We start from the raw sequence: 23633 nt of genomic DNA, 5'->3' as shown, positions 1-23633 counted from the left end.
CTTCAAAAATAAACTTCTGCTATATTAAGTTGTTGATAATTTGGTGGTTGTTAATTTAGCACAACCTTGCTTATAATATTATTACAGTAAATAAAAGAATAATGGTAGATTTACTAATTTTATGTAGTTATTTAAGTTAAAATAATTTCTTACTTTTCTATATGCAAGATAGTGAATCTTTGTGCTGACTTCCTGCAATTTTATTTTAAACTTTTTCTGATCCCAAACTTTTAAAATAAGTAGTTTATATTATATCCTGTGTGAAGTCAGAGTTCCTTAACAGATATCTGAGGAAATGAATGGAGAATCTTGGGTTTATTTTGTCTTTCAAGGAAGACAATTCAAATATCCAGTGCGAGCAACAGTCATCTCCTTAATAAGGAGATCACTAACACCATCCAATAGATGCCCATTGCAAACACTAAAACCGTTCCCTTACACCCAATTCTCATATCTTCCTCCCAATAACGGAAAGGCTATTCTTCCCCCTCCTCTGAGATATTAGGTGTGGACAAGTGATTCATCAGAAAACGAAGTATATGTGGCTGGCACACATCATTTACAAATGGAAGGACCCACCTGGCCTCACATAGATGGTGGAGCCAAAAAAGTGAAAGCCTGGATCACTGAGTATGCCAGAAAAGCTTGCATGGATGGTCCCCCAAACCCATGGTGGGCATGCACTAATAATAAAGGGAAAAAAGTTATATTCAACTATTGATATGGAGGGGTGAGGAGGGTAACTACTTATTACTTCAGCATAACCTAAACCACTGATACCTCTATACTATCTAGCAAAATGTTCAAGGAATCTAGCTAGCTCAAGGCATAATTATTAAGACTGTTTTGCAATAACAGAGTCAAAGCAGTCATTGTAATGCCTTTGTTACTGATTCAAAATAAAGACAAAAAAAATTTTTTAAAGGAATACAGCCTGCCTCATTTATGAAGTGTGAGTCACTATTGCACCCTTTCACTTTCTTCTACCTCATTACTAAATTATTTTGCTTTCATCTCTAAAAATTTCTCTTTAAGTTTTGCCTTTACCTGAGGTGGCCAAAGGCCAACAGTTTTCAATTGTAGTTCTCATTAAAATTCCAAACATGATTTCTTCTCCTGTCACCTAATTAAACAAGTTCCCTTTTTTTGTGTGTATTCAGCAATAATGCTGTCACTTTTCTATATACTCTACCAACTATAATTAATTATTACTTTATCTAGAACTTAGTGGACTATAATTCTTCAGGCCAATTTTATAAGAATTATGGTCTCAACAGAAACCTAATCTTGAAGAGATTACCTTGCGCCATCATTATGAGTCTCTCTATAGCAGTATATAATCCTATCATTGAATGACAATGCCTTTGGATCTTGGCACTCAGCTACATAAGTTAGTGGCAACAATATTGAAAATGGCAGCCCATTCTCCTCTCAGGGTGACAGCACTAATACAGCTGCTTCTCTTCATTTGTGCTCTAGAGGCTGACTCAGGAGATGGTATGACAGAAAATCTTGGAAAAGGAGTTTATCACAGAGTAAAGAAAGGAAAGACTCCCACTATAATGCATTTTCTCTCCTTGCCAAACACTCTATGCCTTTTGTCTCCCTAGAATGAGGTCTCCTAGGTAATTTTAGGGTGCTGAATATGGAAAGGAGAGACCTATGATCTTTATTATCCATTTGTCCTTGTCATTTTCTCTTGAAAATTATACTCAAAGTCTTCTGACCTTCGAAATTCTTTGTTATTTTTCTTCATATTCAGTAAAATTTCCTATGCTTGTTTCCTGGAATTATTTCTCATTAAAAAATAAAGTAATTAAATAGCATCAAACTAATGAACTCATTTCTTAGAAAACACCTAACCGAAGCAAAATAAACTGAGCTGCATCTCCTAAGATAAAAAACTATTGCTTAACTCCACAAACATTTATCACCTCCATGTGTGTGTGTCGACATGTATCAGTATGACCGTGTATACATGCTACATATTTAAATACTAAAACCAATTCAGGAACTATTGCTTTATGTATAGATCAGTGACAAAAATTACTGTAACATGTTATTTAATCCTCTTATTGTTCCCTGCATCATTTTAGTCTCCGCAGCGATGCTGCAAAGAGGAATCCTTTCTAATACACCAAAAATCACTCGTCCTTTTTAAAGGCAATTAATAGTTTCTGTTAAGAAAATCCCTTGACTTAGGGGCAAATAGAAATTTGTAATGCCTTTGAAAGATGCAGTGAGGTCAGATTTATTTTGTTACGTTGGTTTGGTTTTCTCTTCTAGTGCTTTCATGCAAGGTTTAAACACAGAAGATGTAAAAACAATGTTTGAGTGAGAACACTTTCAGGTACCCTGACTCCTACATCTTTCCTCAGTTCACAGCTGGAGATACTTCATTCCCACTCAGCCAAGCCCCAGACTTTAGATTTAGTATATCTTTAAAAAGCGAAAATTTAGTTTAGTGGATTATGCATCATTAAATCAACTGGTATTTCCAGTTCTAATTTGATCTCATGTTACAGACATACATTCAATTGTCATTAATTTGCTTCCCATCTTTTTGCCCAGAAGGCCTTATTTTAAATACCTGCCTAGTACTCTACTCCTTTTCATACCAAGACCCTATCTTGCTATTGCAAAAACTTTTAAATCTCTATACAACTCCCAAATTCAAGTTCAGCAGAAGAAAGAACAGTCTGCAGACAAGCAGCAACCCATCTGTCTGTGTCACTCAATACTGAATGCTCCTAGAATGTGCTTTTCTCAACTGCCTTACCTGCCCATCTATCACTTAGCATTTCCAAATCATTGCTGATAATGAACTAATACCTGGACTGGTACCATACACTCCAGGAACAACTCTTCAGCCAGAATATTACACTTCTTTATACCTACACCTGACATAACCCACCACTTTTTCTTCCCAAGTGCCAGCTCCACACTAATGAGGATATGTCTCAGTACTTTCAGATTTAACCTGAAATACTTACAGTCTCTAAAACACTGTGCACTATTCCTACAAGTTATTATCACTAATATTCTTTTTTAAGCTTTATTTCTTTTCCAAAGATCAGAAGTATATTTTATCTATTTATGGCATATAAGAATATGGTATTTTAAGTGTAATGTGATATTTCTTATTCAAATATCATGTGAGTACCAATAATACTTCATAATCCTGATCTACTTTTTACTGTCATTTTGGATAAATACTTTTCTAGAAGGAAATTGACTAATTTCTATTTCCAGCCTCAACTTATTTAACTTTTTATCTCATCATAATTGGATAATTATTATAATCATATTGTGATAACCAAATACAAAGTAAATTTTAGTAAGATTTTTCTTGTTCTGATCTTAATAAGAAATACTTTCCTGTACTTAAGATTATTTTGAAAAGTGATAATAGAGACTGAAAACACCAAGAATATTGTTTTCTGTAAAGTCCTCTAAAACAAGAATAAAGGTGTTCTCTTGTCTTTGTGTTCCTTTCATGAAGTATCTTCTCACTTTGTTTCAAATGCATATGGAACTGTAAAAAAACAGTACCAGGTATTGCTATAGACTCATATTTTTCATAAAATCATCAGAGATCATCTCAGATTTTCAACAAATGCTGACTTCTCACCTTGAAATCTAAGGTGATTATGCAAGGTAACATCCATATACTTTCTGAAAAGCCAAGATGGTACTCAGAGAATGAAAAATAGAAAATCTGAGAACAGAATGCTATTTATTAAAAATTACAAAAAAACTATACTTAAATATCTACATGTCCCCTAATGCAAAACAAATATGGTGCAATTTCATCACAAAAGAATATATTCAAAGATTCTAACCTTTTTATCAAGTATAACAATTTGTTAATGACATATACTTATTACTTAACAATCACTTACCATCACTAACTTTTGGTCCCCTGAAACCAGCTGTTAGTCAATGCAATGAATTTGCTGATGGCAAGACTTCCATGAAAAACTAATATTTTATGAGTGTCTACTAAAAAATATCTCCCTTTGCAAAAGAAAGGCAGAAGCCTCACATGATACCTGAAATGGATAGATTGATAGGTTTTTTACAGAAAGTTACAAGGAGAAAGAAGAACAAGAAAATGAGATGTATTTTCATTACAGATAGATATGGTCAGCTGGCAGCTTTGAATTTTGATCTGAGGCATGGTGAAGAGAACAAAGCAATAAAGATGATACTAGGAGTTATCTAGGCAGCACTGACAGCTAAAAATTCAGGAAAAAAATAAATGGGTTTTTCATGAGTCAGAAAGTGAAAATAGAAGGTACCCTAAGTTATATATAGGCCCAGAAAAGTAGGGTTCAGGACCTAAGGAAACATAGCATTTGAAGATGATGGTGGTCAGAATGTTTAAAGACAATATTTACTCAAAATAAGCCATTGCATTTGATGATTAAGAGATTATTGGAGACATTTAAGATAGCAATTTCAATAGAGTAAATGTGATATCATCCTATACATCTCTCTAATGTGACTTTGATTATATCTACATAATTATTTATATCCCTATATATCCACACATGGAGTGTACACTAATTACTGTTAGCTCACTTATATCTGTATTTCTGTACATATATCATGATTCAAAGAGTGCATACAACATGGGCTTACCACTCAATGAATTTTCAAAGTGAACACACTCATATAACTAGCACTCAGGTGAAGAAAAAGAACATTACTGACTACCTACAAGCCCCAAACCCTTCTCCCTCTTCCAGTAACTACCTTCCACGCAAGGGTAATCAGTCACATGTCATATTAATTCCAGAGCAGTTCACAGCCCTCGGAACTAAACAAACTCATTTAGAGTATATGGACTTTGACTAAAAAAGTTAGGAAGGGAAGTAAAAAGGAGAGAGAGAAAGTAAAGAAAATGAGTGTACACTACACTATCATGACCGCTTGCCCAATATTTATAGTTTCTGTGTCATGCTGAACTTGAAAATAAGCTCTAGGAAGAGATACACCAGAGAAAAGGAAAATACAATTCTTCTCTTAGTGACAATTTTGTAACCCTGAGCCACCTAGTCCCATTTGAGAATAAGACCAAAATTATGGAACTACTACATAGAAAAAAAACAAAATATTAGAGTTAATTATTTGAAATATTTATTTAAAATAGATAACTTCAGATAGAGAAACTCACATAGTATGTGCTAAAAACACACACAAAATTAGAAAATGTAACTGGGAATCCATACTTGTCACCCTGGAACTTGCCAATAACATTGTGATATTAACTTCCAAATGCCCTCAAACCTCCAGACCATCACCCTAACGACACTGTCATTCTCAGAAGACCAAATGGTTCCTTAAAGAAAGAAGCAGCAACCATGAGGTATGATCTCCCTCAACAGTCTGCTACAAATCTACAGTCCTTATCACACCTACATGCATGTCCTCATAGCTTCTCTCCTTTGTGGAGAACCCTGTAAAGGGCAATTACTCAGCTTCTGCTCAGAATCCTACACCACCCTGCCAAATCAGGAGTTTTACACCATTAAATAACTCTTCTTCCTTATGTATATTCAACCTTAATTTCTTATTTGTACTACTCCTAATGACATTTATATACGCTTAAGTTTCTCACATCTTAAAATGTGAAAAACATTCCCTTGACTCCCATATCTTCTCCCAGTTATTTTATCTTCTCTATGTAACAATTAATTCAGGAGATACTGTCTATATTTGTCATCTGCATTTTCTCACCTCTCACTTACTACCCAACATGTTTCAGTTTGGCTTCTGGTCTTATCACTCTACACAGTTTTTTAGTAAATCTATTAGTGGCAGCCATGTTGCTAAAACTGAAAGGCAAAAATATAAGGGAAAAAAAGACAAATAGAAAATCCATAATCTAAGTATTGGATACAAATTCAAAGAGATCAGTAATCCAAATGACTCAAAGACCCTTATAAAGAGCAAATATGGTTAGACTATTTCTTATTTTGAAAGAAAGAGAAATAAAAGGATATACTAAGTATAAGGAAAATACCTAAAAAAGGAGTACATAAAGAGGACTAAAGTCATTGGAAGAGAAAAATACATATAAGAGAGGAATTCCAATCAAAGTAAGAGTAGCCAGGTTTATATTTGACAAAATAGACTTAAGCCCAACAAACACAGTGAGTTGTTATAATTGTTATAATTCAAAAGTTGTACGTTCTTAATAATATAGGCTCACAGAGTATATAAGGCAAAAAATGACTAAAAAAAGAAGAAACTAGGAGTTCCCATCGTGGCTCAGTGGTTAACGAATCCAACTAGGAACCAGGAGGTTGCAGGTTCGATCCCTGGCCTCGCTCAGTGGGTTAAGGATCTGGTGTTGCTCTGAGCTGTGGTGTGGTTTGCAGACGTGTCTTGGATCCCACGTTGCTGTGGCTCTGGCATAGGCCAGTGGCTACAGCTCTGATTCGACCCCTACCCTGGGAACCTCCATATGCTGTGGGAGCAGCCCAAGAAATGGCAAAAAGACCAAAAAAAAAAAAAAAAAAAAAAAGGAAAAGAAAGAAGAAACTGACAAATTCACCATCACAGTTGGAAAGCCTAGTAAATCCCTCTCAATAATTAACAGACCAAGTGGACACAAGTCTGAGAAATAAAGGAAATTAGAATAGCATTAAATTCAAATTTTGATCTAATAGACTTATAAACAATACTCAAAATTTGAGGATATATATGATTTTAAGTTATGAAACAGTTTTTTTTTTTTTTCCCACACCCACAGCATACAGAAGTTTCTGGGCCAGGGATCAAACTGGTGCCACAGCAGTGACTGGAAGCAGGGCAATGATAACACCAGATTCTTAACCCACTGTACCACTAGGGAATCTCATGAAATACTTTTTAAAAATCCAGTATATTCCAGACCATAAAAGAAGCTCTAAGTTTCTAAGAAGTTTTGAAAATAATGTAAGAAAGACACCATCTCTGGTAAAAGTTCTACTTACTTAGAACCAGATATCAAGATTTGTTTTAAAGTAATTAAATTAGCATAATATTGGCACTATTGCAAAATTGAGTGAGGAAAGAGAATGGTGATCTCAGAAACAAATGATAAAAATTCGATGTATGATGGGGAGAAGCAACTTCTAAAATTAAACCCCTTTCTCCTATCATAAATCAAAATCAATTCCAGGAACACTGAAAATTTAAACATGAAAGCCTAAATAAAAAACCCTTAGGAAAAAAATCTGGAGAATATCTTTGAGACTTTGGAGTAAATTTATTTTTAAATAAAATAAAATAAAATAAAATAAATTATTAATAACTTATAATAAAATTAGAGATGCCAGTTCATTCACAGATACCATAAACACAAGTCACAAACCTGGTGAACATATTTGTGACACATACCTATAAAACTCTAATATCCAAAAATGTATATAAAGAACTATGTTGGATTTAACAAGCATCTCATAGAAGAGGAAGCACAAATAGCCCAAAAGACATTGAAAAAAATGCATAACCCTGTTTATGAGAGAACTACAAGAATTGTGGCCCCAGGACAGAAAGAATTGGTGAGAACAAAAGACCTCAGGAGTATTGTCATCAGCTGAATGAAGGGACCAAGGACAGCTGCTCCTGACACATGGGAAGAGTTCAGTTAACCACATTGCACAAGTAAGTCAGCAGATTGAGTTACATTCTCACACAGGATTTAAAGTCAGCTGAGAAATTCTTCCAAACATGGTCTTGAAGACTAGCTACAGACACCTACTATAAAAACTTCATCAGTAAGAGTTGTATAGGGATCCAACCAAAGTGCTACAGAGGATGTTTACTCTTCACACATGGAAACTTTGAAAGTACTGTGGTATCATTTTCCTAAGCATAAATGGCTTGGCTAAGAAAACAGCACACACACACACACACACACATGCACACATACACACACCAATATTACTCAATGCTTTAAAAAAATAACCAGAGCCTAGAAATATTGAGACAATATATATAAGTATTCTTTGTTGATTATGATATATTCTATTTCATGATTCCATACTCTGTACAAGATAATACACTTAGTCTATTTATTAATTCAACCTAGTAAATTAATATATTTTGAGGTAACAATGTCTGTTTTTTCATTATTTATAGGAGTATTTCTGATTGCTAACAGATTACAAAACTATAAAGGCCAAATATCATGCTAGTGACTTCTCTGAGACAATATTGTACTCAGAGTATCAATGGTGCAAAAAAATATTGATTACCTAGGTCAATAAAGAGTGTTCATAGAATCACAAGGTGTTTGTGATATACCTAAATATCACTTGAGCAATCACGTCCAATCAGAAAAAATACATATGTGTGTAGGTGTTCCCGTCGTGGCTCAGTGGTTAACGAATCCAACTAGGAACCATGAGGTTGTGGGTTTGATCCCTGGCCTCGCTCAGTGGGTTAAGGATCCAGCGTTGCCCTGAGCTGTGGTGTAGGTTGCAGACGAAGCTCAGATCCTGCGTTGTTGCGGCTCTGGCGTAGGCCAGTGGCTACAGCTCTGATTTGACCCCTAGCCTGGGAACCTCCATATGCTGTGGGAGCAGCCCTCAAAAGGCAAAAAGACAAAAAAAAATAAAAAATACATATGTGTGTAAACTAAGAAACACTAATCCCTTAAGATACTCCATCAAAATAGGGTTCCAAGATCAGATAAGTGTAGAAAACCTAGAATTTGAATACTCTAAGAGGGTTTGTGTGAAGAAATATATTTACAAAATGTAATGTTAGGTAATAGAGTAAGCACTCAAAATATATTTTTGAGCCACGTTCCAGTTATACATTAGTGGACAAAAGAGATGCCAACTGTCCCTGCCTTTAAGACACTGAAAGTGAGGAAGACAGACATGAAACATATAAACAACCATAATCCTAATTATATCTTGTGAATGTTTTATGAAAGAAAATCCCAGGGTACATGGTACACCATGACAGAACCTAACTGGAAGAAGAAAGCAGCCTATTACTGATTGGGTGGTCAGGCATCCAATCACCTTCAAGGTACCTCTGAGTGGGTGACCATCTGAAACATAAGGATGAGAAGAATGCAGTCATGTGAACACTAATGAAAATCACACTGATGGAGACCAATATGTGTACAGATCTGATCAGGATAGGTGAGGACCAGCTGGTTAGAGAAACTGAAAGCAGACAGGTGTGGTTGGAGCCTCCTGAGTGAGTGAATGCCGTGAACTAATACTTAATGAATAGCCTGTTTTCGAGCACACCATGAGGAACCAAGGTAAGGAGGTTGCATTTTATTCTAGCTATTATGGGAAGGACTTTGAAGTTGTTGCCTGATACGCCATCATATATATTGTATGTCTTTGCAAAGAGAACTGTGTTCTTTTTGGACATAAGTAAATGTAGCAGATGAGAGGCAAGGTGAGAGAAAATACTGATAGAATAGAGCACATAAGATCTAATAATGACTTTAACTACTATTTGTAAAATAGATATTTGAAAATGCAGTGTCAGCACTATTCAATCTCTAAAGTCTACCTATGCAATAAGTCAATGACTTCTATTAAAACTAAATCTCTATAGAGCAAGTCTGTTCCATTAGACCACCATCTAAGGGATCTATGAACTTAAAGTGACAAATCAACTAGTCAAGAAGCCAAGTATCAACAATAGCAATTTTGAAAGTGTTCAAAAGTGATTCACTAAGGTAAATTCACCAACTCACATCCTCTAATTTATGAAAACATCAGAACACAGAGAAAGGCTTCACCCTGCCTCTGGATACACAAAAGAATCCAATAAACATTTTTTTCCAAACTTCTTTGCCTATATAGCAACAACAAGAACGTTTAAGTCCTTTACTTATTTTAACAAAGATGTGAGTAGCTAATAATTGTCTCCTATGAAAGAATCATATAGAATACTTCTTGACTTACAAGCTATTTCCAGGCCAGCCTGGAGGCGACAGCAAGCCTCCCTAGGTCACAGCACTATAACTAGTTCACAATGCCCATACTATTCATTTTGCTAGATATTTACCAAGGACCATTCTGTTTCAGGCTATATATTGGTAACATCTTGATCTTAAATTCCAGTAAAGGGAACTTGGGACTCCATATCATGGTATAACTGAAGCCTGAAAAAAAAACAGCTATTTTTAATGGGAATAGTTTTTTAAGACAAGATGCCTTTTATTAATTTATTTTATCTTTTCCAACTTTTTACTTAAGATGAAAGTCAGCCAGACTTTCTTAAACTTGCAGAACGATTATTTTACAATGAAGCAAAGAAAATTCAATAAGTAGCTCAAAGTGAAGTTATGAAAATTTGTGCTGTTCAACTTTTAGTATGCAATTATTTTGAAAATAAGAATAGTTGATTGCCATTGAAATTTACCTTAAAAACTCTTCTGTTAAAAAATATTTGATCATTTTTTACAGGCTGTGTTGGGGGAAAAAGAAATCTCTGGCTACCTAATGCATTATTTATAAACAACACCCATAACATTTAAAAATAAAAACAAAGATAAAATTTGATTATGATTTCACAGAAAGGCCAACACATTTATATTAGGTACTAAATTCATTAACAAAAAGAAAAGGAAGAAAATATACCTATCCCTTAAACAGTATTTTATATACATTGGAAGGAATAAAATTGGTTTGATTGCTTATATTTGTAATAAATTTGTGTTAAATTCTTTGACAAAATTTTTTCTACTTTAAATAGAAAATCCTAACAAGGCATCATACACTAAAAGGGAAAAATCTATTAAGTCTAAGCATGTAAACAAAAATAACAATGTAATTAATCATTTATTGGCTATGAATTCTCATGTAGAAACCAGATTTTAATTTCTCCTTAACAATGTTTTCTGATTAGGATTTATAAGTTATAGGAAAAGCTATAAAAACTCACGTTATTAAAATGTAAAATACTGAAACTCAAGCTGCATACAGTTTATGCATCCACTCAAAGTACAGCTGACTCTGATACTACAGTTAAAACTCAGAAATTTATATAAATAGTACATTCTAGTTTATAGTATAAAAATATTAAAAACAGATAAATTATGAAAATATTAGCACTAAAAACATTGTTGATTACCATTTAAAGTGCAGAAATTTCATTAGTAGGATCAATGATGATTTACTGAAATCATTAAACCTTTACAATTTTTGAGTGGAAGGCTCCATACCTGTACAGCCACTTTCCTGATAAAATTTTTTTAGGTCATGGCCTGAAAAAAAAAAAATAAAGTATGTGGGAAAGCAGTGTCATTTCTACCTCTTATTCATGTAGTTTAATTTATTTTCTTCCACTGTATATTAATTTAGTGGCTACAACCTAATTAACATTAGCAGACAGCAGCAGACAGGTAAAGAAAAAAACCTGAAGCAAAGGTCTCTGTAATTCAGAGACAGTTTTAAAAGCATTGGGTAATTAGTCAAACTTACCCATAGAATTGTGAAGAGTGTCTTAATGCTGCCAGATAAAAGGAATGAATTTATTTTGCTCCACACAGAGCTGTGTTTAAAAGAAAAAAGGTTTAAAAAAAACTTTCTTAGTAGAATAGGCAGATATTATTCAATTTTTCTAATGGAAAAAAATCTATATAATGAAAATACCTTTGCATTACATAAGTTTTTCTCTTAGAACCAACTTATGTGCATCTTAGAATTATTAAAAATAACAGCTATCAATAATGAAGCAATAAAATAGCAAAAGCAAACAGCATTGCAAATATTGTGGGCATTTGCCTTTTTATAGTCACAACTGTATCCCCCCAGCTCACCACCATCTCAAAAATACACACACACACACACACACACACACACACACACACACACACATTATTCAAATTCTTCTTCTTCTAGGGGTTCTATACCATGTGACAAGGTCTAAACTTGCTTTTTCCCACCCAGATTACAGTAGGAAGTAGCAAAGTCTCTTAATCCCATTGATCCTCATCAACCCAATCAGAGACCTCCACCCAACTTTCCTATTAGAACAATGTGAAAATTCTTTCTATAGGAATTTCGGGGCTGGTAGAATGTATGTATAAACATCTTATCACCATGTTTGATTCCCTGGTGACAGGGTAAGAAATTATACTAAGGGCATAGTTCTGAGGTATAGTTGGCATGGCTTATAAAAGATAGTTTTGTTAGTATGTAAGATACCTATTCTGGAATTTTAGGATATTGTTCTTAGGAATATAAGAGCCTTGCTCTGCCACCACATAGGGCTTATCACAGCCTGGCAAGATCTCAGTCTATCCAGGCAGAGTACCATCAAAATCATACTAAGCATATCTTCTGTAAATAAAACAGAGACTTGAGAGGATACTCCCACTTGCCATATTCCAACCTGATGTGCCCTGAAAGCTTTTTTTGACAAAAATGTCCTTTGAGATTACCACAGTAAAATGTAATATCTCTAAGATTTACATATGAGAATGCTTGCCTTCTTCAAGCCTCAAACATAGCCCTATGCAGAAAAATGAAAACATGTTTCCAGAAGAAAAGCAATTATCATTTAAAAGGCTATTGGTAAGACTGGTGGTTGTTTTTAATAGGTGCTTGCATAGCCCTCTGGGAATGGAATCAACTCAGTCCCTGCCACTGCCAGTGAGCTATCCTCTGACATCAGGATAAATTACTCTCTGTTGACCAGTCAGAGATTTTCATCCATCTTTATTTTGCACATACTCTTCTCTTTCTAGAATTACTTTAATTGGTATACTGTTTTTATTCACCTGGAATATTTTCAATTACTTCCCTGTTACTATTTTCCCAGTTTTTCAAGGTAAAGTCCATTGTTTCATTCTGTTTTCCTACAGCATTTTCATCATATTTTAGACCTATTACGCACCTTCATGTGTTATAATTTATCTAATTTCATGTTTGTGTTTCCCTAGCTTTTTGGACAGCATCGTCATGCAATATAGACTAATTTATATTAGCTGAATGAATAAATGAGTTATCATTTGCAAGTATGTTTTTAAAATTTTAAGTATTAAATAGAATATAAAAATCAGTAGGCCATGTAAGGAATAAAGAAATGTATACCTGCCATAGAGAATTAATCTGAAATAAAATCCTTAACTTAAACCTGTTAATTATAGAATTGGATTTCACATGAATTTTAATGTCAAAGCATATTAGTAGAGCTTTTTATCTTAAAGATGCTTAAAACATCCTAAAAGGAACTCTATAAATGATAATCACTAGTTATACCATTAATTATTAGACATGAATCACAGAAACATTAGCAGCATTTAAAAATAACAGAAGATATAACAGTTATAATCCATAATAGAGAAACCAGTGAGATATAATAAAGAACAGTAAGTAACATCAAACTTAATTTGTCTACAATTTTATTAAATGGAATTTCTGAACTTCTGCCACTGGTTTCAATGAGCTTTGTAAATGCTGAATTTGATTATCCTGGTCACCTCTCCATGCCATGCACTGTCACATGCCAAAGATCAAACAGTGCTAACCTCTTAAATCAGGACTGTGATCAGTATTTTAATCAGTTAAAATAATGTATAGTATGTGAATAGGTGGTGGAACTTTGAATTCTCTTAACCAATTATAGCTAAAAAATCGAAGTAGAGAAGAATAATTAGAAGGTTAAATATAAATGGAAACATTATATTTTAAAAATAAAATACTTTAAGTTTCAAATATTGAGTATGAACCAAGAAAATCAACTTGCTAGATACACTACAGAACCTGACAATTTAAGAATTAATTTATGGTATTTTGTCAAAATCTTCAGTTCATTATATGTACTATACACATAAGGTAAACATCATCTAAGAGAATCACCTTAAAAAATCTTATGCACCAAAACATTCAGAGCTCTAGGGTTCTGTAATGATTGTCTCTGCTGCAGTAATGAAGATCTATAACCTTTTGTTGTAATCCCACAGGGCTGAGAATCTTTGCACCAGGTATCCTTGGTGATAATGTGACAATGAAACAAACATTAAGAATTGAATTTTAGTTTCTGAAAGGAGAAAACAGAATAGAGAAGGTGATTAGGGCATCTGAATGCACTGGCCAGAATAACTTGACATTCATTTGAAAGGTAGTAGATGGCAGTTCCAAGGAACATATTGCTATGTTAATCTCCCTCTGGGAAAGTGTTGCTCTGTGTGTAACACTTTTAGAGGTTTGAATTTTTTATTTCAAGCAAAGAGTAACACAAAGAAATGCTTTGATATCAGAATTGCCCATTGTTTGAATGAATGTGAACAACTAAGCAGTTCCCTAAATTACCACAATAAGAGACCAGACCTCTAGCACAGGGAAAACAATGTTCTAAACTGGCATCCTAGTGGCCCTGACAGCACAAAATGAAACTCAAAGAACAGCTCCTAAGGGTCATTGAAATTTCAATGTTAATCAATCTACCATAGAGAGGAGTAGTTAGAAAATAGTAAGAATTGCTGGACTCACAAAAAGCATTTCAAATAGAACTTACTGCTCATATGAAGAGAACTAGACTGGGAATCACAAGATAGAGAAAAAGAAGAAATAGCCCCTGTCACTTTTTAAAAAATGAATTTTATTAGAGTACAGTTGATTAGAAAAAATTATACTAGTTTCAGTTGTACAGCAAAGTGAATCAGTTATACATACACATATATCCATTCCTTTTCATATTCTTTTCTCATACAGGTTATCACACCATACTGATTAGGTTGCCCTGTGCTATACAAGGTTCTTGTTACCCACCTATTTTATATAGTGTGTATAAGACAATCACAACCCCCTAATTTACTTCCCCTGCCCCCCATTTCTCCTTTGGTAACCATGAATTTGGTTTCAAAAATCTTTGAGTCAATTTCTGTTTTATAAGTTCTTTTGTATCATCTTTTGTTAGATTCAACATATTAGTGATCTCATATAATATTTGTCTTTCTCTGACTTACTTAGTATGAGAATCTCTAGATCTATTCATGTTGCTATTTCATGCTTTGTTATGACAGTAATAGGTCTCTCATTTTATGATTTCTGGGTGGAGTTTATTTTCAAAGGAAACTTGACCACATGTTTGATATGTAAAAATTATACCTTAAAACGCTATACATAGAACTACCATATGACCCAGCAATCCCACTCTTGGGTATATATCCAGACAAAACTTTCCTTGAAAAAGACACATGCACCCACATGTTCATTACAGCACTATTCACAATAGCCAAGACATGGAAATAACCTAAATGTCCATCGACAGATGAATGGTTTAAGATGTGGTATATATATACATAATGGAATACTACTCAGCCATAAAAAGAACAAAATAATGCCATTTGCAGCAACATGAATGAAACTAGAGACTCTCATACTAAGTGAAGTAAGTCAGAAAAAGAAAGATAAATACCATAGGCTATCACTTATAACTGGAAAATAATATACAGCACAAATGAACCTTTCCACAGAAAAGAAAATCATGGACGTGAAGAACTGATTTGTGGTTGCCAAGAGGGAGGGGAAGGGATGGTTATTTGGGGTTAATAGAGGCAAACTATTGCCTTTGGAATGGATAAGCAATGAGATCCTGCTGTATAGCACTGCGAACTGTATCTAGTCACTTATGATGAGCATGATAATGTGAGAAAAAAGAATGTAAATATGTATGTGTTCTGGGTCACCTTGCTGTACAGTAGAAAATTGACAGAATACTGTAAGTCATCTATAATGGAAAAAATTAAAAACCATTAAAAATAAGTAAAAATTATAAATATTGCGGGATTACTATTCTATAGAAGCTCCAGATGTGGAAAAGATGTGGCTGACCTAAATATGATCTGCACATTAAGAGAACAAAAGTGGAATTTATGAAGCAAAAAACATCTAGACATAACTTCAAGGAGAACAACAACCTCTCTGAATCCTTATCCCTCTTTGCTCTACATATCACATTTATTAAATTGTGGTTTAAAGATATTACTAAGTGATGGAGAAACATGTCTGCAGCCCCTTACAAATTTTAGCTTTGTTTTCACTTGTCTACATTTTACACAGGATATACTGCTTGGCAAACACAGACTTCCTATAAAATGCAAAATCTGAATTGATATTTGAAGTATTTATTAGCTCGCTCCCTAATTCCGTAAAGACCTCCCTGATTCTCACTGGCCAAGACGTCTTCCTAGAAAATTAGGAACTCTTTCAGTTCTTAGGTCTCTGATAAGTACATCTGTTGGCATGTTCACTTGAACATTTTTCCTCATCTGACATTAAAATCATATCCTTCTTCCCAGGACTCTCTATGGTAAATCCTGTTGACACCTTTGGGTTCCATCTCCTTACCTCTTCTTAGGTGTCACTAAGAATTATTGCTTTTTAGCTTCTCCTTCTTCACTGGAACCTCCCCATAAACTTTAAGTGTTAAAATATCTTAAAAATTAGTTTCCCTATTCATAATTTTTTACTCCAAATATCACCCTCACATTTCTTTTCCCTTCATGACAGATTTTTCAAAAGATAATTCTATAGTAGCAGTCTCATCCCACTCCAGAGGAAATGATTAATTCTGTCTGGAGGTGGAATTTGAGAAAGTCTTTATGGAAGAGGTCTGAAAAAACGAGTGAAAAGTTTCAAGTAGCCAAGATGGTAAAGGAGATTAAATATGTTTGGAGCCTGACATGCTAAGGTAGAAAGACATGAAAGAATATAATCTGTCCAGGAGAATGGTTCCACATCTCTCTGGTATAGTCAGAGGTATGTGCAATTGTATTAGAAGCAGGATGGATGAGAACTGGAAATACTTGTTAGGCCAATCTGTGAGTAGCTCAAGTCAGATTTAGACTAGCATCATTAACCAAAAAAGCACCATTGGTGAATATAATGGCTAGATTTGCACTTTAAAAAGACAGCTCCTCATGGTGGATTATCTGATTGGCACTAAAATAAGATAGTCAAGGTACAAATTCTGGCTATGCTACTGTCCACCTGATCATGGCTAATATATTTAATATCTCTGTGCCTCAGCTCTCACATATGTTTAATAGGAACATTAATGGCACTTACTTCAATTATGAAGATTAAAATAGATAATGAGCTTCAAATCGTAAGCATGCAGCTTTGTATATAATAAGAATCAGTAAATGTTAGCTATTGTATTCTCATTCTATTTCTGCAATATTTATTTCAAGTAAATATTACAGAAAGAGAATTGCGTATAATGAAGAATGTATGTGAAGAAAGACTGTGGCAGCACCACTTATAGTTTTACGAAGATGAGAAAAAACAGAAATTAATTTTTTAAACTTATGCTTTGTTTCATTTGTTATCAACACACAAAAAAGGCTGCCAAACTTGGAAAGGATATTTAAAATGGTCTGCTAACATACAGTCTATATGGAATGCATAAAATTCCTTTTGAGAGGTGAGACAGGATAGTATAACTGCTGGCAAAAAGGAATATGCTCACTCAAGGGCAACAAATGTGAATATTTGAACATTTATTCTCCAAAATGAGTGAAACTGAGGTGTGATGATAGACTCCTAAAGCTGTTTATGGGGGAAGGTGTGCTCTTGCAAGAGCCACCAAAAACCATAGTGTCTCTCAAGGGAAATGTCTTGTAATTGTTCCAAATGCCAAATATAGGAAGTATTTTGTGTGGGGAAAGGAAAATGCCTTCAAGTATGTATTCAAGAAAGGTTATGCTAAAAAACTCAAACATAGGTTCACGAGAAAGTTGAATGATAAGTATATCCAATGCAATGTAATGTTATCTTAGGACCAATTACTATATAGATCCTAAAGAGTGGAAGAATGGTTATGGTATACAGATTCTTTGTGACAAAATTAAAAATAATTATAGCTTTATGTTAGTTATCAAAATCATATTGAATTACTAAAGCTCTAACATTAATGACCATTATATGTATAAAAACATTTAACAATTTTTTTTTTTGTCTTTTTTTTTTGTTGTTGTTATTGTTGTTGTTGTTGCTATTTCTTGGGCCGCTCCCGCGGCATATGGAGGTTCCCAGGCTAGGGGTCTAATCGGAGCTGTAGCCACCGGCCTACGCCAGAGCCACAGCAACGCGGGATCCGAGCCGCGTCTGCAACCCACACCACAGCTCACGGCAATGCCGGATCGTTAACCCACTGAGCAAGGGCAGGGACCGAACCCGCAACCTCATGGTTCCTAGTCGGATTCGTTAACCACTGTGCCACGACGGGAACTCCACATTTAACAATTTTTAAAGATTCCTTTGAGCAGTTCAAGGTAGTATACCTCATTAATATATTCAATTGAGTTCAACCATATAATAAAATATTGCTTAGTCAATTAGAGCAAATGTATAACCAATTCATTGAATGAGTTAGCACTAAGCTGGTAAAGAGCAAGTGAATGTAACTTTATTCTTTCACTTTACTACTGTGCTTCCTTGTGCTCCAATGAGCAAGAGGCATAAAATTCATAGACTACTGATAAGGTTATACTCTCATGTTGGTGACCTCTCATCTGTACCTCTGACAGGTAAATCACAAGGCAATTTCATCACTGTGAGATATTAGCGAACAATCTCATTTTAGTTACCAACAGGTGTTTCAAGCCTATTATAGAGTTTCATCGTTATCCAGTTCAGAGCTTCTCCCCTTTCCCAGCTCAGTCCTGCTTCAGGTTGGTAAACCTGCCCTGGGGAAGGCTGAGTGTATCACATATTAGGTTCAAAGATGCTTGAGCAAATTCCCAAAGGTCTTATAAGAGATAGAAGTTTCTTTCTCTTCCATGTAAAGGTGTCCAGCAGTAGGCAGTATAGATCAGGTAGGGTATACTATATGGTCAACAGGGACTCGGGCTCCTTCTCTGAACTTGTCCACCATTTTCAGCAGGTGATTTCCCCCTCAACTTCAGGATGACTGAAAAAATTCAGATCAATCAAGTCCATAGTCTCCCTGGCAGGAGGAAAGAGATGGAGAGAGGTCTGCTTCTTCTATTTATACACACTTCTTAAAAATCACAGCCAACTTTACTGCCTAGATCTTAATGGCCAAAATTTGATCACATGGTTGGTCTCTCTTACTTGCAAGACAAAAAAACACTGAGAGGCAGCCATGTGCCTAGTTGAAGATTAAGTCATTTATCACTAAGAAAGGAGAGAATAAATTGCAGGGAACAGCTAGCATCATTTGATCCAGGGCACAAAGCTGTCCTCTTCATCAGTTTCCATTACTCTCTTCTACTTCTCTTTTCCTGCTCACCACAATGTCACTATTTCTTTTGGGTTATGGTGGGCAAAGAAAAAAGAAGCAAGAGGCATAAAATGCACAGTCTACTGAAAAGGTCTTAATCTCATGTGGGTACCCTGATGAAGCAAATGCCTGTGGTTGATATCAGCTGCTTTCATGGGTCCCACACTGATCCTCACAATAGGAAACTCCCTGATTTCCAGTTTGCTAAAATGGATGTTGCCTCCTCTAGCTGGCTATGAACAATCACACTTCATGTCTAAATTTGTGACGATCCACTCCACAGTAGACTTTATCTATTGAGATGTCACCCTGCGGTTAATCTGTTTAATCAGAATTCCTTTCAGTACAACTCACTGTCCGCTCCTTTCTATGTGCTCCACATCTGGACGACAAAAACAGGTGCATTTCCTGGCTTTTCTGGAATGGGGTTCACACACACTACACCTTCTCTCTCAGCTCTGCTGTCAGGCAACTGGCCAAACTCTCAGCTTCAGCATATTTTAATACATGAATCAGGTACTAGTATCTACCTGTCCAGCTTCCAGAGCTCATAGGCCAGGTCTTTAGGGGGAGTTCTTCCAAAATGTCCCTAACTTGTCCACTGGTTTAAGGTGACCTTGAACTATTCCCCTAACATATGAGATTGCAGGGGGCCAGGGGAATAGTAGCAGAGGTTTCTGATAGCTCTCTTATCTCTAAAGGAATCCCTTACTCATCAACCTCTCCTAAGCTATCTTCAAACCTCACCTTGTATATTCTCAAAGTGGCTTATGGAAGTCAGGTCTGGTCACTGCTAAAGCGTTTGGTATAAATACTTCTTCTTATAAGATGAGGTAAATTGGCTTTATTTTTAATCCTTAGAGTCTCAACTCACATAAAGTAAAGGGAAATTTACCATTAAAAAAAATTAACAGCTTTCTAAGATACAACTAAGATACAATAAACTGCAGAAATGAGATTATATGACTAAGAAGGGTTGACATGTATACACCATGGAAACATGCCCACAACCCAGTTCATAAGCCTGAGCATGACACCCCCATGCCCCTTGGGCCTCTTGGAAATATTTGCCTAATTCAAGATTACAAAGACCTTAGTTTTTTTCTAAAAAGATCTACAGTTTTAGGATTTACATTTAGTTCCATAAATCAATTGAATTAACTTTTGCATATTGTAGGAGATAGGGATTGAAGTTCACGTTTTTGCATAACTCATGTTATGCAAATTATATATACAAGTTTACACAAGTTATTGAAATGACTATCCCTTATTCATAGAACTGTCTTCGCGTCTTTGTCAAAATTCAGTGTATGGTTCTAAGTCTGTGTTCTCAATTCTGTTTGATCGATATATTTGTCTATCCTTAGACAAATACCACAGTTTTGGTCACTATGTCTTTAAATAAGGTAGTATAAGTTAAATTCAGGTAGTTTAAACCCTTCAAATTTCTTTTTCTTTGTCAAAATTGGCTATCCTAGACAGTTTGAGTCCCCATATGAATATTAGAAGCAACTTGTCAATTTCTATAGAAAAGCTTTGATATGATTTTAATTGAGATTATGTTGAATGCATATACACATCAATTTAGGGGATGAATGTGGCGAAAATTGACATTAAGATTGGGTGTTTAAATTTGAGTCACTCTGTATGATTTAGATCTTTTTCAATTTCTCTCAGCAATGTTTTGAAACACTGAAACATAAAAGAGTCTCTACATTATTTGGGGAAAAAAAGACAGCTGTAAATAGTATGTTGCATATATTGTTTCTTGTAACTACAGTGACAAATTGTCATAAATTTAGTAGCTTAAAACAACAAAGCTTTATTCTCTTATAGTTCTGGATGCTAGACATCTGATATCAAGGTGTCAGCAGGGTCACAGTCCCAGTGGAAGTTCTAGGAGAGAATTTTTCCTTGCCTCTTTGAACTTTTGGCTACTAGCAACATTCTCAGATTTTCTTGCCTTGTGGAACTCCAATCTCTGCCTCGATCTTTCTGCTGGTATGTTTTTATCTCTTCTGTCTCAAATTTCCTTTGTCTTTCTCATAATGGCTTGTCATTGAATTTAGGATATATCTGGATAAACTGGGGTTATCTTATCATCTCAAAATGCCATACTTAGTTATATTTTAAAAGACCCTTTTTCTAAATAAGGTATTCTATATAGGTTCCAAGAAACAACATGTGCACATATCTTTTGGGGGAGGGGGTAATAAAATTATCAAAATAAATGCTCCCTCCTTAGTTAATCCCCTACTTTCTTTTTTTAAAAAATATTATCTGAAATCATGGAACACCCTATCTATAAATATAAACTGATCACTGTTAAGCAATGACTGTATATTCATATTTGGAACTGTTTTGTGAAAAGGAAATAATGCATGAAAAACATCAGTGCTTTAAACTGTATATGAGCCATTTCCTAATGAAATATAAAGGACAGAATGTGCTAAGGATAACAGTATATGTTTTCTAATTAAGGGAATCAGAGGATTTATAAACTAACAAACCTGGAACTTTCTTCATCTCTGATACCAGGTAAAGAAGAATCAAAAGCACATCCTTCACCTAATTACCAATTTGTTGTTTTTCTTATTATGGTGTAAATATTAATGCTCTACTCTCATAGTAACTTTCAACTATATAGTACAATATTGTTAACTATAGTTACCATGCTATACATTAGATCGCTAGAACTTAGTATCATAACAAAGTTTGTACCATCTGATCAACATTTCCCTATTTCCCTCAGCCTCTGGCAGCCACTCTTCTACTGTTTCTAAGAGTTTGGTGTTTTTAGATTCCACATATAAGTGAGATCAAACAGTATCTGTCTTTCTGTGACTTATTTTACTTAGCATAAGGCCCTCATGTCCATCCATGTTGTTGCAAATAACAAGATTTTGTATGGCTGAATTATATATATGATACATATATTATAACTTCTTTATTCATCAATAAATAGACACAGATGGTTTCCATGTCTTGACTTCTGTGAATAATGCCATAATAAATATGAAAGTGCAGATATCTCTTCAACATAGTGATTTCATCTCCTTTGGATATACATCCAGAAGTAGAATGGCTGGATCATATGGTAGTTCTATTCTTAATTTTTTGAGGCCCCTCCACACTATTTTTGGACCCTCCATTCCATATTTGCTGTACCAATCTATATTTTCACCAAGAGTGAAACAAAGTTCTTTTTTCTCCACATCCTCACCAGCATTTGCTATGTCTTGTCTTTTTGGTAGTAGCCATTCTGATAGGTTTGAGATGATTATTTTATTGTTATTTTAATTTGCAGTTTCCCTGATGATTAGTGATACTAAGCTAATCTGTACATGTGTACATCTTTTTATTTTTTTTTTGTTGTTGTTAATGGCCGTAACCTTGCTATACGGAAGTTCCCAAGCCAGGGAATGAATCCTAGCTGCAGCTGTGACCTACACTGCAACTGCAGCAATGCTGGATCATTTAAGCCACTGTGTAGGGGCAGGAATAAGACTTGTACCTCTGCATTAACCCCAGCTGCTGTAGTTAGATTCTTAACCCACTGTGCTACAGAGGTAACTCCCATCTGTAAATCATTTTTATTTTTATTTTTTGTCTTTTTAGGGCTACGCCTACAGCACATGGAGGTTCCCAGGCTAGGGGTCAAATCAGAGCTATAGCCGCCAGCCTATACCAGAGCCACAGCCACATCTGCAAACTACACCACAGCTTACAGCAACACTGGATCTTTAACCCATTGAGTGAGGCCAGAGATCAAACCTGCATCCTCATGGATGCTAATTTGGGTTTGTTAACTGCTAAGTCACAACAGGAATACCTGTAAATCATTTTTAGGAAAAGAGTCTATTCAAATCCTCTACCCACTTTTAATAAATTATTTTTTTTCTATGATTTTAATGACTTTCTTATTTTTTAGCCCCTAGCAGGTATATAATTTGGAATTATTTTTTTCCCATTCCATAGGATGCCTTTTCATTTTGCTGACAGTTTCTATTGCTGTGCAGAAGCTTTTTGGTTTGATGTAATCCCATTTATTTAAATTTGGTTTTGTTGCCTGTGTTTTGGGTGACATGACCAAATATTATTTCCAAGATCAATGTCAAAGAATTTTTCTCCTATGCTTCTTCTAGGAATTTTACAGGTCTTTAAGTCTTTAAATCCATTCCTAGTAAATTTTTGTTAATAGCATTAAGGTAGGGGTTCATTTTCATATTTGCATATGGATATCATGTTTCCCAACACCATTTATTGAAGAGAATATCAATTCCTCATTGAATTTGGGGTTCACTTGTCAAATAATAGCTGACCCTATAAACTTGAGTTTATTTCCAAGGTCTCAATTCTGTTCCACTGATCTGTGTGATTTTTAAGTTCAATACCATACCATTTTG

Source organism: Sus scrofa, chromosome 15, assembly GCF_054392235.1.
Source record: "Sus scrofa isolate SSC_HxYL_T2T_F1_AM1 chromosome 15, Sscrofa_HxYL_maternal_Yorkshire_Landrace_v2.0, whole genome shotgun sequence".
Taxonomy (NCBI): domain Eukaryota; kingdom Metazoa; phylum Chordata; class Mammalia; order Artiodactyla; family Suidae; genus Sus; species Sus scrofa.
Note: the sequence above shows the minus strand (reverse complement) of the source record.